Here is a 6,097-nt window from a genome sequence, read left to right as displayed (position 1 = left end):
CAATAGACAAAACAATTATAGTATAGGATGGTGTGTTTTTTAAACTTAAACATAAGAAAGAATCAGATGTAATAATACATAATACTTATTATGAATTTTAACCACTAGTTCAACACTTATATTTAGCTTTATGTGATGAACTATTCATACAGATGAGTTACTGAGAATTAGGAATATTTCTGTACTCTAAAGAATTATCGAAGTTTTCAGGCCCATATGGTACTATAAATTTACTATTAATTGTTAAAAAATACAAATTGTTAAAAACAAATTAAACTGAACAGTTAAGAGATTCTGTGCACACTTTTTTAAAAAAACATTTTGTATGCTTCAAAAATTGTTGAAAATATTTCAGTGTGACCATTGTATAATTTTTATTTAAATCTTCTAAAGAGTGGTTCAAGTTACATTGTTTATACAATATTCTTTATTTAATTAATGCAATATATATATTAAGTCTCTAAATAGATTGATATAGAAATAAATTTCACAAGAGAACTAAAATTATCAATTTCTATTTAAATATAGCTAAACAAAAAGAATTTACATTTAACAAAAGAAATTATAGCTCAGCCTTCGCTTTGATTTATTTCATCGTTTTGAGTTACTTGAATTAGTAAAGTATGTTATCAAAATAATGTTTTAAAAAAATGTTTGTTTTTGCAACATATATCTATATACATGTATGAAGTCTGTATAAATACAAAGAGGTTGGATTGGAGCAATCTAATGATAAAACTCCATTTTTTAATAGTTCGAGAAAACATTATTGACAAGCACAATGTTCATGTAATAAGATGTTTCTATGTGTTGTGCTGTTATCTAATGAAAACTCTGAAAACATGTCTTATCTAAAAGCAATTATAAATTAACAGTAAAAATGTCAACTTTGTCCCCGGCAATTGTCTAATTACCGCTTTTTTTGCTCCTGAGCACAGCTTTAAAGAATAGCTGAAAATGTGATTTTTACTTTGAAATATGTATCTTTAAGAATAAAAAAAACATAAATGCTATAAAATATTTTTGTTTAAAGTTTAATAAACTTTTTTAGTTATATTTTAATTGCATAAAATTTTAATCTTCTGCATATTGTAGGATATTTTTATTGTGCATTTCCTTTACGCTTACTTAAAACAGAATCAACTAGACTCAAATAAGAGAAATTAGTATCTAAATTTAAGCTTCTAAAATGCTATTTCAATCGAATTCCTTTCTTTTCTTATGATATTTCATTGTAAATTAAAACTCCTACTATAGTTGTACACTGTCAGTCATTTTGTTAAGGCATGCAAACAGAGAAATTCAATCTTAAACTTTAAAGTGATAAAATTGTACCAAATGCTGTCCGATATTTTGGATGCCGGTTTTAAGGGGATATTGTGTCGATTTCTTTAATTTTCTCAATATTAATTTATTTCAAAAATTTTAACTGTTTTCCAATGTCAATATAGTGGCATCTACCAAGAAATATTTAAAATATAATAAAAAAAAGTTAATGTTGATTTTTTGTGCACATAAGTTTTTTTAAAAATTAAAAATTGACATATTTCATCTAAAAAGCAGACTATGTTGTAATGTGGAGGAGGGGTACAATTAAATATGATGATGTAATCACTAATCTAATACCCATGTCTAAGACCTTCCTTTGTAAAGGAAATGTTTTAATTTTTAAAACACTTATGCTTAGTAGATACAACCTCACAGGAGTAATTTTTACTTGTCAGAATATTTTATTACAAGCCCAACTATGAGCAATCCTTTTATAAACTTTGATAAATACAGTCAAGATTAAATTATAATATACATTTTCATTCATCACATTTTGTTCTTTTTCTTTTTAGTTCCATTTGGCACATAACCTTTCAAAGATCGTGTTGTTTTAGATAAGAGTATGTTGATATCATGCATTCCAATCATTTCAATTAAAATTGTGCATTCATTACTTAACAAATTTAATAATTGGTGCTTTTGGGAATTTGTATGAAATAGTGTGAGTGTTTTGTATGGAATGTTTCATTGTCTTCGTACAGCTATAGAGTGTGAGCGTTCTTATTTTTCGTAGCTTCGAACTAATTTGCATACTAATTATAACAGAAGTAAAATTGTGTCATTTTTAAAGTTTCACAGGCTTTAAGTAGTATTTAGGAATTAAGGATTTTAGCCAACATGTAATGGAAATATAAACACATCTGTGAGTTTAACTTGTCAATACTGAATAATTGAGCACTAGATTTTAAGTATCGCATTCATCAAATTATGAAGAAAAAATTAATTTAAAAAAAGTCATTAAATTACTAGTGAGATTTTATGTAAAGTTCTCTAAACTCTAATAATTTTTAAATTTAAAATTGTTATTTCCTATTGTATCTGTATTGGTATTCTAATGATAAAAAGCATGTAGAGCCAATATTTTTTTGTATAACTCTATGTGGATATTATATAAAGAAAAAGCACAATACTCCAATTATGATTACATAAACTTTCAAAGTACTCAAATTAGCAGATTTTAAATAATATTTTAGCAAAAATTTTATAAAAATATCACTTAAATCGGAAACAATTTCTAAATCTGAAGATGCCAATTAACCTCATCTTACTTCCTGCCTGTAGTCATTAGTACTTTTGTGAAACTGTAAAAAGGTACTAAAATGTAAAATTTTCCATAATAAATCTTAAAATATTTAAATGATTTGGTTTTAAAAAACAGATCAGCCAATTTTTTTTAACCCTCCAAGCATTGAGCCTGTGTACAAAATTGTACTGAAATTTCCCTCCCATTTCTACTTTCCTATATTTAATAACATGAATAAAACCAATTTTGATGCAGAAAACCTGCAGCTGTAAATTTGGAAATAGCTGTGTTTATTGCTCATGGGATAATTTAAGCATATTAACCCATAAATTTGGGTTCATTTAAACTGTTTCTTCAACAACTCAGATTGTTAAGATATGTCAAAACCAATTGTCGCATTTCCCTTTTATTTCTCCATTGTTTTGGAGTACTTAACTTAATGTACCATGACATAAAATGAGTTTTCTATTTATGATTGTTTTATTGAAGCATATATTTGTATATTTCACTGTCATGTTCAATGGTGCAATTATTGTTTCCAAATGCTGGTCATTTGTTTTATAATAAATAGTTTGCTTTACAAATTGTTTCATGATCATTTCTTCAAAAAACACATTTTTGTGAAGCTTTGATAAATTTTATTATGCAATCAATAGTAGAACTATTATTATCTGACTCATTGAGGAACCTTGGTTTTTTAACTTTTAGTTGTTGAAAAGTTACATAGAATTAAGCTGTAAGAAGTTACATTTTAATTGAATTAAAGCAAATTAGTTTTAAAGTTGAAATAATGACCTTTTTTAAAATTACACCAAATATTTTTATTATATTTGTGAAGATATAACCAGAGTTGCTAACTATTCTGACATGTAATTATTACAATTTCGTAATACAAAATTACAGTCTTGCAGATGAGCAATAAAAATTAACGTTTTTTGGAATTTTCGTAATTATCTGTTTAAGAAAAATAGCTTAACCTAAATAAATCCTATTTAAGCCATACCTCTTACTATTAAAAAATTTATGTTTTTTATTCTAGTGGAATATTTGCAGGAAAAAAATGCAGAAATTGATTAAGTTAATTGAAGATTTACTAATAGGAAATATATAAACATTAACATATGGTTTATAAAATTAATGATTCTAAGTCTTTTCTAGTTTTGGCTTTATGATTTATTTTACATAACAATGCTGCTTCAAAAAGAGATCTCAAGTTGGGTGTGGAAAAATACCCATGTTTTCCCAACTTAAAGGAACAAAACGTTATCTTATCTTTTAAAGCAAATAACTCATCCAAACTGCTGTAAGCTAAATGAGTCAAATGAAAGGTGCTAAAAAGGTAGTAATAGCTAGCTCTAAATTAACCAAAAATAACCAAGTCATTGATTCCAAGCAATGAATTCAGTTTCATCATTTTGTAATGATTTATAAAATTTCAGTTTTGTATGTTTTTTCATCTAATACCTTTATCTAAGTGTTACTTTTTTCCTTTAACTGTAAATTAGTGTGTAATTTTATTAATTATTATATATCTAGACAGAAGTAAATAGTATATACACTTTAAAATTGCACTAATTTGAACTTCGTAAATACTATCTCTTCTTTTCCTGTGTTATTGTACCTTTGATAATTAGTTGGTGTTAAACGCAATTCTGATACATATGGTTTACAAGAACAAATGGAACATCTTAAATAATTTTCAAGTAACTATGTTACGCTTTACATGATAGGGTATAATATTAATTTATGCTTACCATCAATATGAAGTTGGATATTAATATTAACTGAATATGACATACTGATTACATGCACCCTTAGTTTTATTAAATAAAATACAAAGAAAAATTATGTAATATAAATGTAACAGATTAAAAAGTATGGAAGCTAATTTATTATAAATTTTATCTAAAAGTAGTAATAACTAAAAACAACGTCCCATCTATTTCCACTTAATAATGATATTTATTTATCCTACATTTTATTTCTTAAAATTTTTATAAGAATGTTTAACTATTTTGTATAGACAGACATGTATAAACAGACTAATATATAAGACATGTATAAACAGACTAGAATGTATAAACAGACTAATACAACTGATGCTTCACAACTTTTTATTGAACAAGAAACTGCACACAAAGATTTGATTGTTCATGCTTTAAACTGAGCTAATGTTTTACAAATATTGCATTGTTTGAAATATGTCTTTTTTTTTTTCTAAAGCAATACTAAATGCAGATCAATAGAGAGAAACCTTGGCAATTTTTAAAGGAAATAAAGCAAGAAATTTTTTAAAGATAAAAATTTTTTACAACTACTTAGATTTTCTAATTTAAAAATAGATTAAGATTCCAAAGTTTTAATAAATGAACTACAGTAGAATATAGCGTCTTGTACGTGACGTCTTGGATTTTTATTTTTTAAACATGATCAAAATAATTAGTTGAAAGTCTAATAAATAGTATTAGATAGGTTTAAGGAAGCCTGTAAAGATTTAAAAAGTTGCAATTTAAAAGTCTATTCGCCTTAATTTTCATTCTTATAGTGACAATAAATGCGAGCTTTAACGTTTTGCTCATAATTAAATAGTGAAACAATGAGTATAGAGTTAATGGATTTTTCTTTTCAATTTTGAATCAAGATATTACATGTTTTAAACTTGCAATCCCTTTATTTAGGTAGACCTAACATTTCCTAAACTTAAAACTACAATAGTCATTCAAATTTTCTGATTTTTTTCACAGAACCAATTTTTTCTACAAAATAATTCAACTAATTAAATTTTATACAGTGATAAATTTAATAATTAATTTTCCCTAGTTATACTTAGAACAAACGTATATAATATAGAACAAGATCTTTAAAATTTCATTAATATGAATAATTGTTATTTAACAATTCATTAAACATGTCTTATAATCCCACATTAAAATTTCTTTAAAAAAAATATAACCGTAATTATTTACATTTATAATTATACTATCATATTTTATACAGAATAAAAACTTGAAATAAATAACTACTAATTTTAAAACTTCATATTTTAAGTTTTCATTTGTTATAACAAAGCATAATTTTTGTATCTTTACTAATGTTTCATGATAATAAAATGCTTCTAATTGTTAACAATATTGTGACATGCTGCACATTTAAATGGGGAAAAAAAACATTAAAATTTTTACTCCTGAAAATAAGACAGCTAATAACATACAGGCTAGTAAGGCTACAATGATAACAAATTAATCCAATGAATATTCAAAATTTAAAAAGTAAAAACTAAAAATATAATCTCATTAGCATAATCACAAGCTTTTGTTATTTCCAATTTAAGTTTTTGACATCATGAGCTTAAAACATCCACAGTTGCATTTAGTTATTTCTTCCTTATAAAAAGGATTTAATTCATAGTAAAAAAGAGCATTTATAGAGGCTAAGGCAAACCACATTTAAAAATCGATAAAGGTTTTTTTAAAGAATTTTTGGTCAAAAATGCAATTTTCCATGTAAATAATAAGATGTTTCTGT

This window comes from Parasteatoda tepidariorum, chromosome 3 (assembly GCF_043381705.1).
Source record: "Parasteatoda tepidariorum isolate YZ-2023 chromosome 3, CAS_Ptep_4.0, whole genome shotgun sequence".
Taxonomy (NCBI): domain Eukaryota; kingdom Metazoa; phylum Arthropoda; class Arachnida; order Araneae; family Theridiidae; genus Parasteatoda; species Parasteatoda tepidariorum.
The sequence above is the reverse complement of the archived record's forward strand: the minus strand, read 5'-3'. Positions refer to the sequence as shown.